Below are 12,345 nucleotides of genomic sequence, written 5' to 3'. Positions count from 1 at the left end.
CTAACTAATCACTATAATCTTGACTACATGTTCTGTCCTCATCGTAAGGGGCCTTGTCACGTTTTAAGTTGTAAGTATAGCAGGTGGATAAAAAACATCTTTCTCAAGTGACTCGCGTAGATGAAGGGTAAAATTCACTGGGATTATCGTCAATATTTTATACGTCGGTGTATATTAAGCGGGGCGGCATGTCCTCAAAATTAAACAAGAGAGTACATTTTAAGCATAAAGTCAACAGTTTCTTACGGTGTATTTTCTTAACAGACGTCAATTTCCGAAACACTGATAGAATCGGACGTGTTTCGCGTTGCTGAGGAAATTTTATTAAATTGTGGTAAAGGGGAAGTATACCACCGTGAAGAGGAAGTGTGTGTGCAGCACCGATTCTATACTTGTATAAATACTATACAATTACAGCTTGGCAAAAAAGAATAGAAATTAAAAAGTGGCAACACTGTAGTGTCGTCCCTTTCAAACCAATTTATATAAGAAAACGGGACGACACTACAGTGTTGCCACTTTTTAATTTCTACTCTTTTTTGCCAAGCGTACAGGTTTGCACAAATGCACATCACAGTGTAAGAACAATGACAGTAACGTACCTCCGAATATTTAGGAAAACACATTTGAATTTCAAATCTGAGATGCAACGACCACAGCTGCCCGAAGTTAATCCAGGCCAGCTGTGCTTTTGCTTTGTAGCTACCGCTCATATCTTTGTTTACTTACTTTAAATCAATCTACTTTGGTATACTTAACTAGGTATAGACTAAAAAAAAGAGCTGGTGGCCTAGCGGTAAGAGCGTGCGACTTGCAATCTGGAGGTCGCGGGTTCAAACCCCGGCTCGTACCAATGAGTTTTTCGGAACTTATGTACGAAATGTCATTTGATATTTAGATTTACCAGTCGCTTTTCGGTGAAGGAAAACATCGTGAGGAAACCGGACTAATCCCAATAAGGCCTAGTTTACCCTACGGGTTGGAAGGTCAGATGGCAGTCGCTTTCGTAAAAACTAGTACCTATGCCGATTCTTGGGATTAGTTGTCAAGCGGACCCCAGGCTCCTATGAGCTGTGGCAAAAATGCCGGGACAACGCGAGCAAGAAGAAGAAGAATAAACTATGATTCTATGTATTACCTATATTCAAAACTCAAGAGGTTAAGTATGTGTCATGAAAATGGACTTATACTTCGGGAAAAGAACATTTCCATTGAAAAAAGTGGCACAAAAGCGTTAAACCAGCGTTAACAAAACAAGTTAGCTAATTTGTTGTTAACTTTTAGAGAAGTTGCTCGCAGCTGCGCACATTATGCCGGCTCATTAGCGAGGCGTAACGCTGGTTTAACTACTCTAACTCATGAGCTAATATTTGTCATGCCACTATTTGAGGGACAAGTGCATATTAGTGTACTTGAGGTAACTACCGACGAACACTGGTGTGGGAATCGTTATGTTTGTTTATAAAATAATTTGAATATATATTTTACGTCGTTCCTATTGCAATACCTAACCTTACGAGCATAAAAAATAAAAAAATGCCCTTATATGTTATCTTAGTTTAAGGTATAAGCTTCATAATAATTATTCACCACACCAGCACTTCAAAAACTGATGAAGTGATGAGTAACTAGAGTGGCAAAGTAAACCAATGCAAATTTAGAGTAGTTTATTTATATTAGCTGGTAAAATTGACTTTTAAGTAATGATATTGAATGATAAAATATTTTTTTTGCTAATACGAGTACTTAGTAATACTTTGTGATATTTACATAATAGCATTAATAGTAGTTAGAAAAACTTTACCTTAACTTTATTAGGTATGAATCAAAAGAACTCCAGAGTCGAAATTGAAACGAAAATACGTTCCATTCTCAATTTATGCGTTGCGTTGTCGTAAACTCGACAAAAATGTCGATGTCGAAAGTGTTTATCACCACTAAATTAAATTCCTCCACGAGAAACAAACGGCATAAACTAGTTGGCTTGGCACGAAGAAGACAGTATAAAATGCGGCGGGCGTTTATTACGCCGAGCTATGGAATGCCCCAAAGTGGTACATGTCTGCGACAGACCTCCGAGAGATATATGTGGGAGACTGTTTTTGCCTAAATTTTGCTATATTAAGCGAGAATTTTGCGAAATTCTTAATACTTATCTCTTAAGTAAAAAAACACTTGGCTTTTTGTAACAGGAAGCTATTACTTTGCCTTTATTTTTTGTGGCTTGGACTCCAGTTGTATGGAACTCCTCAGCGCCCTTTGAAACACTCAACAAGACGATAAAAGTAACTGCAATCATATCTAGCTATATGCTGTTTTATATTAACCCATTGCGTATTTACCTTGAGGCGTTTGCCGTCTAATTTATGACCGAAGTTCTCGCATAAAAGGGCGGATTGCGCCCGCATCGTGTACAAATTGTGAGCCGCGCAAACTTCCGCGACTATTTTCGCTCGCTAATGTCGACTAAGTACATATAAGAGATACAATAATGCGTTGTACAACATTGATTTGTACCTGTGAAGAGTGTGAAGCTTATACCTAATATTGATATCTAATCGTTATCGGCTTACAAAAATATAACATTAGCTTCTTGCCATATTAGTCATAGCGTAAGGGCCTTACCTATAGTTTATGCTATCCACGAAGACACGCCCGCTCTTCTCCTTCTTCTGTATAATAGCTATGTGTGCTACTGCTAATTCATGTGTATAGACCGAACTACTACACTGCTAAAAGGTTACACACTTGCAATATAAGCGATTAGGAAGAAGAGTGGGCGCGTCTTTGTGGATGGGACAAACTATATCAGACAAAACTAAATGATTGATTATCTTCAAAATTGAGTTATATAGAATACCGGTGTCTCTGAGAAATTGACTTAATTTGTGTTCAGGAATCCATCCTTGCACGCCAAAAGTATCTGTCATCCTGATGGTATACTTTTCCAAATAGCGATAAATCTCCACAGTTCTCGTTCAAATGTATCCGTCACAGTTTAATTATTCTACATATATCTCTTTTTATTACGTTATTAGAGAATGGTCGATCCTTTGAAGCGTAGTATGAACCGCTCTGATGCTGACTGTACTAGTTTAGCGCAGCACCCTAATTTTATTTTATTTATTTTATTTTATTTGTGGAAAACTCTTACAGGTGACCCCAAAACGCTCATAAGATAACAAGATAAAATTACCCTAATAATAGATACAGGCTCATACATGTAGTCATGCTACATGCAAGCTAGCTGCATGTTACATATCCCATCAAGGAGACCGGCGGTCGCAAATTACACGGCATGGCTCAGGACATGTCAAACTTGTTCGGGTCCATCACGCGTTGTACTCGGCAATGCCGGCAACTCCAAACTAATCTAACGGCTGCATCGATAACTACTTAGGTACAAGTAGTGTCTTCAAACACTACATACGTGTGCAACGTAAATAACACAATTCAGAGACAATGGAAATATCATTGTATATTTATATATATTTATGCTATACGCAAATCGACGTAAATTGCTTTAGCGATATCATTATAATTTTGAATATAAAAGGGCTTAAGAAGGCAAAAAATCAATATCTCTCTTTCTTATTCTTGGAATAAATTTTTACTGTTGTTCTCACGCAAACAGCATGAAACGTCTCTTAGAATTGCTATGTAACCAGATATTAAGAAATATTAAGCAATCACAGCTGGTTTTCGAATAAGAAATATGATATCAATAAACGTTAACGCGAGTTGCTAACGATATTTTTAACGGACCAGACGCGAACAATCCCGAATATAAGGAAAAGTTAGTCAAAATCTGAAAGCTGTATCTCTCGAGGGAATCGGAAAAGGATGCTGTATCAAAGGGCCATCAAGAAAACCAAATAATATCGGTGTAAATCAGAAAGCTCAGTGAAATGGTTCTGCGCGAATCGGCCGGGTCTTCATAAATTCTCACGCCATTTGCTTGGAAGCGCAATAATTAAAAAAAAAACCCAAAAAACGAGTCTACCAGATTTGATGTCTTATTCAAATTCTTCTTCCTCGCGTTATCCCGGCATTTTGCCAAGGATTATGGGAGCCTGGGGTCCGCTTGACAACTAATCCCAAGAACTGACGTAGTAGGCACTAGTTTTTACGAAAGCAACTGCCATCTGACCTTTCAACTCAGAGGGGAAGCTAGACCTTATATCAAATGATATTTCGTACATAAGTTCCGAAAAACTCATTGGTACGAGCCGGGGTTTGAACCCGCGACCTCCGGATTGAAAGTTGCACGCTCTTGCCGCTAGGCCACCAGCGCTCTCTTAGGTATCATGTTTTTTTCAAATTAAATAGGTGTAATATTTAGCTGTACATTTACTAAAGCTTCAATATTTAATGCGCGTTGCCGTCTATTGTGTCTAAAAGACATACTTAGAAAGACATACCCCGCTCCTAAAATAACACAACAAAACAAAATTATAAAAAGTATTTCAGGCACAGCAGGGAAATTGTGTATATGCAATGTTCACAGCTAATTTACTACGTGGGAGACAGAAGCTCGGTATATTGTCTCGCGGTTTAATATAGCTGCAGCATTTGTATCAAAACTGACATTCTGGCGCTCGTACACGTCAGTGAAACCAACTACGTACCCCCACAAGAATCTTGAGTTCGCCATCTTACGAAGAAAGGGGACGACCGCTTCTCCATACAAACGTAGTCCCCTTTTTAGACATTAAACAATAATGTAGTACATTACGATACAAGTGCGAAAAGTAGGAAATTCGCAACGAGTGGCGATAAATTGAAACACGACCGAAGGGAGTGTTTTAAATTGACAGGAGTTGCGAATTACCTTTTCGCACGTGTGTTGTACAACGTTTTTCAGTACGTATGGCCCTCTCAATTTTTGACATAGGCACGTATTGTCCATAATCCCGCTCTTTACCGAAAGAAGCCCCATATTACGTACTGTAATAGTTATTTACGATACAAGTGCGGAAAAGAGGAATTCGCACGTGTATCGTACAACGTTTTACAGTACATATGGCCCTTTAAACTTTTATTACGCACTAGTGCGGGAAAATAGGACCATATGTACTGTAAAATATTTTTATGTGATGTGTATTAACCATAGCTATGCTCTATGCCCCTTCGTTTCATTTTTATCTATTTTTTATTAAGTATTATAAGAGTTAAAAAACGAAAAACAACTTCCATACAAATGTTAAAGCTCCTATTTCTTATAATAATTAAAAGTTCGAAAAAAAAACTAATGAAGGTACATAGCCGTTTGATATACTTCAAATTGTATCAAAACATTTTGAATAATGTTAATATCTAGAGAGGAAAACGAGGACTACGTTTGTATGGAAATGCTGTTTCGGGGCGGTCGTCCACTTTCTTAGCCTGAAATTCAGTAAGAAGTACACTGCCGTATTCGAACTTCAAGATATTCACAAGAGACGACACGTACTAGATCCATTCTAGATACGTTATAGTTTAGATATCAACTAGTTCTCTTTTGCAGCGCAATTTGGGCAACCAATGTCACTTTTACGTTAGATAGAGTAAGATATCTCCCATACAACCATTTCCAGTCGCCGTTACGACGCCGTGTTGACACATCTTGTGTCGACACCGTCTGTTTCGGTCACAATTCCAGTCGCAGAGTCGTCGCCGTGTCGACACAGTTACCAGAAATGGGGAAGGGTCGACACATGACACAAAGTGACATAAAGTGTGGTCGCCGTGTGCACACATTGTTTCGGGTTTGCGACTACTTTATGCCAAAATCATTCGTTCATTCGTTCATTTTGTTCCTGTCAAATGGAAACTGTCAGATGGAAAAATACTTAAATAAAAATAAGTGACATTAATACGCCATCTCTAAAACGGATTACAAGACGTAATTATATATTGTTTGCATTTATATTACAATATGACTTAAATTATTATGGGGAATTAAACTGCTCGAGTGATTTGATAAACTAAGTGTAATATAATCAACGCGCCACCACATTGTTTTAGTTTAGCCGGAAATGAAATTGTTTACTTCTCAGTGCCTGTGTTCATAACTATATTATTTGAAGCATTTTTAGTACTTCGATGCGTATACTATACTTAAATAACAGAAATAACGCTTTACATACTACGAAACTTGTTAATTATGATGTATAAATATGGTTTCAGGCTGAGAAATATTGCAGTCACAAAGTAGTTGCAATGTTTCGACTTTGTGTCGACTCTGTGTTGACACATGACACGCGCTGTCAAAAGTAATAACAAAGTTACTGGTATGTTACTGGATTTGCAAAATGGCTCCTTGTGTTGATTTGTTTTCAGATATTCTCAAAGTGTAAAAATGCCGTGGTCAGAGATGGGCATTAATCGATTAACTGTTTATTCGACTAATTAATGGAATAAAAAAAGTTAATTCTCAAATTTTAATCGCGATTAGTTTAGTCGACCTAACATAGATTGAAATTGAATTAATCTGAATATTAATCGAATAAATTATCGATTAAATCTCGATTGAAAGTTGACAGGGGGCCATTTTTGTACGTAAAAATAATAGAAATGTCTTGCATGCAGATGGTAGCAAAACACTTTGTCATAAAAGTCGAGATGGGTGTCGATATATAGGTTTTAGGGAGTGCCGATTTCGAAAATAATGACCATTTTGGAATCCGAAATGGCGGCCATGCACTGTGTCATAAAAGTCGTCATGGATGTCGTTTTATACGTTTTAGGGGGCCCCAATTTTGAAAATGATGACCATTTTGGAATCCAAAATGGCGGCCATGCACTATGCCATAAAAGTCGTCATGGGTGTCGTTTTATAGGTTTTAGGGGGCGCAGATTTCGAAAATGATAACCATTTTGGATTCCAAGATGGCGGCCATGCACTATGTCATAAAAGTCGTCATGTATGTCGTTTTATAGGTTTTAGGGGGCCCCGCTTTCGAAAATGATGACCATTTTGGAATCCGAAATGGCGGCCATGCACTGTGTCATAAAAGTCGTCATGGATGTCGTTTTATACGTTTTAGGGGGCCCCAATTTTGAAAATGATGACCATTTTGGAATCCAAAATGGCGGCCATGCACTATGCCATAAAAGTCGTCATGGGTGTCGTTTTATAGGTTTTAGGGGGCGCAGATTTCGAAAATGATAACCATTTTGGATTCCAAGATGGCGGCCATGCACTATGTCATAAAAGTCGTCATGTATGTCGTTTTATAGGTTTTAGGGGGCCCCGCTTTCGAAAATGATGACCATTTTGGAATCCAAAATGGCGGCCATGCACTATGTCATAAAAGTCGTCATGGGTGTCGTTTTATAGGTTTTGGGGGGCGCAGATTTCGAAAATGATAACATTTTCAATTTAAAAATGGCGGCAATTCACTATGTCATAAAAGTCGTCATGGATATCGTTTTATAGGTTTTAGGGGGCGCAGATTTCGAAAATGATGACTATTTTGGATTCTAAGATGGCGGCCATGCACTATGTCATAAAAGTCGTCATGGATGTCGTTTTATAGGTTTTAGGGGGCGCAGATTTCGAAAATGATGACTATTTTGGATTCCACTTTTATGACAAAATACGTAGCCGCCATCTTGGATTATAAAATGATAATCGCTTTCGAATTCTGCACTCCCTAAAACCTATAAATCGACATCCGTGACGACGCAAGTTATCTTTATTTTCAGATCTAACAAATTGCTACAGAATACAAAGGACAAAAAAGAAGCGAGGAGGTAATGAAACAAGCAAAAATACAGATGATTCCTCGACGCAACTGGGTGATTCTTAAATTGTGTCCAGATTTTTTTGTCATAAAAGTTTATATTTTTCACATATTACTCTCACAAGTTCCGTGACATTTCGACCTTGTAATTTTTTAAGTAAATGTTTTTGTTTATCTATGAGGATCTCACTAGAATAATATAATCAAGGTATGTTTATATTTGATGATTGAAATAGTAACGCAAAAAAAAAAATATTTGTGTCTTATATTCCTGCCGAAGACTTTTATTTTACCTTTTCCTTCTACACAAGTTTGGCCAAGTAATAAGAATTTAGGGCTCTCAATTTTATTTTGACTTCTACAACAGTAAAGCTACGAGGCCATGTTTGGTATCGTTTTCGTATAAATTCGCAGTACCAAATTTAGTTAAGGTATCACATTGACACCATTCCGAAGTAAAAACACATAAACTTATTAAAATACTTTCTTTTAAACTCCTCTTCACGCTTAAACTGCTGAACAGTTTTAATTTAAATTTGGTACACATATATTTTGAGTCCCGAGACAGGATATAATAAGTTATCTCAAAAATCATCCTTTAAAGGTGTGAAATTAGGTGTTGGGGGGAATTCAGAATTGACTTCTTGAAGTTAATACTGTTTAAGTTTAGGTTTGAAGTCAGGTTTTTTATCATTTTTAACTAAATCAAAGATGTAGACCATCCCAAATTTCATATAAATCGGTTCAGCGGTTATTGATTTCCCGTACAAATTTCCACGCCACTTTTCACACCTTCAAAAGATGATTTTGGTTATAAGATCTATCCTATGTCCTGTTCCGGGACGCAAACTATTTCTATACCAAATTTCAACGAAATCGGTGTAGCGGTTAAGCGTCAAGAAGAGTTTCAAAAAAACCGGCCAAGTGCGAGTCGGACTCGCGTATTAAGGGTTCCGTACATTAAGTCCGACGCGCGCTTGACTGCACATTTCTAATAGGTTTTCCTGTCATCTATAGGTAAAGAACTATTTTGTGTATTCAGACGGACATACATACAGACGCACGAGTGATCCTATAAGGGTTCCGTTTTTTCCTTTTGAGGTACGGAACCCTAAAAAGATTTATTTTTATTTTGTGGAATGGTGTCAATGTGATATCTTAAATGGATTCAGCACCCCAGATTTATACGAAAACGATACCAAACACGGCCTAGCACCTTCACTGATATAGATATATCAAGATAAAATTGAGAGCCCTAAATAAACTTTCAAGAGCGGATATCTCAAAAACTATTCAACATATCGAAAAAATTGACTGAATAAACTTGTAACAAATTAAATTAACTTTCATTTTGTATAAGGGGCCATGTCGCTGAGATGCATAGTTTCCGAGATATAATCGAAAAACGGGAAAATGGGACCTTCAAAGCCCCCTCTCTCCCCCCCGCTCAAGGGCTACGGCCGGGGACTTTTGATATGTTCACCTCCTAACTTGTCAAACCGAGTTACGGAGTCAAAAATTGCGTTCCGAGCATTTCCCTCTACAACTTTTGGAGCATTCGTTGCCTGACCTAAGTAGCTTATTGCATTTCTTTAAAAACTTTTCTGTAAAAGGTTGACGGGTGTTGGGTGTTTATATGGTTTCGGTCGATTATTATCATTTGCATTGCCCATGATGACTTACTAGAATTACGAGCACACGAGACACTAATAGTAGTTTGACAAACCTTGGTTTTCAAGAGGTATTTTATATTGACATTTGCTGTCACAAATTTGCTGTCAGATTTAGTAGCAAACCGCACGCAAAGTGCACACAAATGTGTCGACACCTTGTTACGGAAAAGTGTAGACACGGCGACGACACTTTGTTTCGAAACAATTCTAGACACATTGTGTGGACTCTGTTACGACACATCTGACATTTAGTTACCACTTTGTGATTCTGCGACTGGAATGGTTATATGGGCTATTAGATGTGAATTCGATCTCTAAGTCATATCCTGTGGAAATCGTTCAAGTGTATCTCCAGAATCGCGCAAATGTCAAATTTGACAGGTTAGATCTTAAACATATCGTTATCGTATCTTGGTGATGTCTAAAAGATATCTAATAGATGTCTATTTCAAAATCCGAATCGGGCCCACAGTGTCGACTGTGTCGAGTGTAATTTAATTTGAATACCCTCACTCCTCCTTACTAGACATGTGCGCCGCGCCGCCGCGCCGCCGCCGCCGACGATTTTGCCACGCCGCCGCCGCCGATAAATTTGACCGGCGTATAATCGGCGTGGAAAATTTTGATACCTATCGTGTCTTATTGCATGTTGCATAGTGAGTAGATAGTGTCAGAGGTATAAATTAAAGATCCTTATGCTTTTTCGCTTATTATTTGCCAGTGAACCAAATTAGCATCACTTTTGTCGTTGCGGTGTTATTATTTGATCACAGTTTACTATTTGATATGTTATCGCACAGCTTTTTTATAGAACGCATTTTGTTTTACTGTAGTAAGCATCTCACCAAGGGTCATCATTAAGCAAGTAACAAAGAAAATCAAGTAAACCTTAATATTCCATCATTTATGAGATACCTACAATGTACTTATTAGAGATTATAGATTTTTATATTTAGATTATATTACATACGAGTAAACTACATAGTAACATACAGGCACATGGACCCTGGGACGCTTCAGTCGCAGTCTCCCGATGACGCGAAGTCATATAGGCAGCTCAATAGACGTATATCTAAGTCCTTGCGACATGATCTGCGTCTCTTTAATACTAACCGTATTAAAGAGACTATTGAGCAAAACCAAGGCTCCAAAATGTTCGCAAAGGACAAGTCTATTGGGCAAAGCCAGCTGACGAAGCTGAAACGGGAAGATGGCAGCATAGCGTCGAGCAAAGCGGAGGTTTTAGGCGAGATCGAGAGGTTCTATGGACAGTTATACACTTCGATCGCAAAGCCCGTTGACAGCTTGGTAGGAGATCCAAGAGCCAAGCTGTCCCGACATTATACCGAAGATATCCCGGACATCAGTCTGTACGAGGTTAGGATGGCCCTGAAGCAGCTTAAGAACAACAAGGCGCCGGGCAAAGACGGAATCACTTCAGAGCTTCTGAGAGCGGGTGGAACACTGGTACTTAAAGTCCTCCAGAAGCTCTTTAATTCCGTCTTGTCCGAGGGCATAACGCCTGAAACATGGAATAGAGGCGAGGTGGTGCTGTTCTTCAAAAAAGGTGATAACAACCTATTGAAGAACTACAGACCCATCACGCTTCTGAGCCATGTCTATAAGCTGTTTTCAAGGGTCATCACGAACCGTCTCGAACACAGACTTGATGACTTCCAGCCTCCCGAACAAGCTGGTTTCCGAAAAGGCTATAGTACCATAGACCACATCCATACGCTGCGGCAAGTTATACAGAAGACCGAAGAGTATAACTTGCCATTATGCTTAGCGTTTGTGGACTATGAGAAAGCCTTCGATTCGGTGAAAACATGGGCGGTGCTTGAGTCTCTTCAGCGATGCCATATTGACTATCGGTACATCGAAGTGTTGAAGTATTTGTATAGTAACGCCACCATGTCGGTCAGAGTACAGGAGCAGAGCACGAGGGCGATTCCATTGCGAAGAGGCGTAAGGCAGGGAGACGTTATCTCTCCGAAACTGTTTACTGCCGTAATGGAAGACGCCTCCAAGCTCCTGAAATGGGAAGGACTTGGCATCAACATCAACGGCGAATACATCATTCACCTTCGGTTTGCCGACGATATCGTAGTCATGGCAAAGTCGATGGAGGAACTCAGCATGAATAGCATGATGCTCGATGACCTCAACCGAGTTTCACAACGGGTGGGCTTGAAAATGAACATGGACAAGACGAAACTTATGTCAAATGCCAATGTTATGCCCATCCCAGTCTTTGTTGGGAACTCGGCACTCGAAGTTGTTGACTCGTACATCTACCTAGGACAAGTAGTCCAATTAGGTAGGTCCAACTTCGAGAAAGAGGTCAACCGCCGAATCCAACTCGGTTGGGCAGCGTTCGGGAAACTACGTAATGTCTTTTCGTCCGACATACCTCAGTGCCTCAAGACGAAAGTCTTTAATCAATGTGTGTTACCAGTGATGACTTACGGCTCCGAAACGTGGTCTTTCACTATCGGCCTCATCTCAAAACTTAAAGTCGCTCAACGAGCTATGGAGAGGGCTATGCTCGGAGTTTCTCTACGTGATCGAATCAGAAATGAGGAGATCCGTAGACGAACTAATGTCACCGACATAGCCCACCGGATTAGCAAGCTGAAGTGGCAATGGGCAGGCCACATTGCACGCAGAGAAGATGGCCGATGGGGTCGAAAAGTGCTCGAGTGGAGACCACGGACTAGCAAGCGCAGCGTAGGACGTCCACCCACAAGATGGACAGACGACCTTGTTAAGGTCGCCGGAAGACACTGGATGCGGGTCGCTTCCAACCGGCACGTATGGAGGTCCAAGGGGGAGGCCTATGTTCAGCAGTGGACGTCTTATGGCTGAGATGATGACATGGACCCTGGTAGGGTATCACAAAAATATTAGTAACAAATCAAATTATAAGTTTTATGTGACAAGCA

This window comes from Cydia splendana, chromosome 9 (genome assembly GCF_910591565.1).
Source record: "Cydia splendana chromosome 9, ilCydSple1.2, whole genome shotgun sequence".
In the NCBI taxonomy this organism is placed as follows: domain Eukaryota; kingdom Metazoa; phylum Arthropoda; class Insecta; order Lepidoptera; family Tortricidae; genus Cydia; species Cydia splendana.
The sequence above is the reverse complement of the archived record's forward strand: the minus strand, read 5'-3'. Positions refer to the sequence as shown.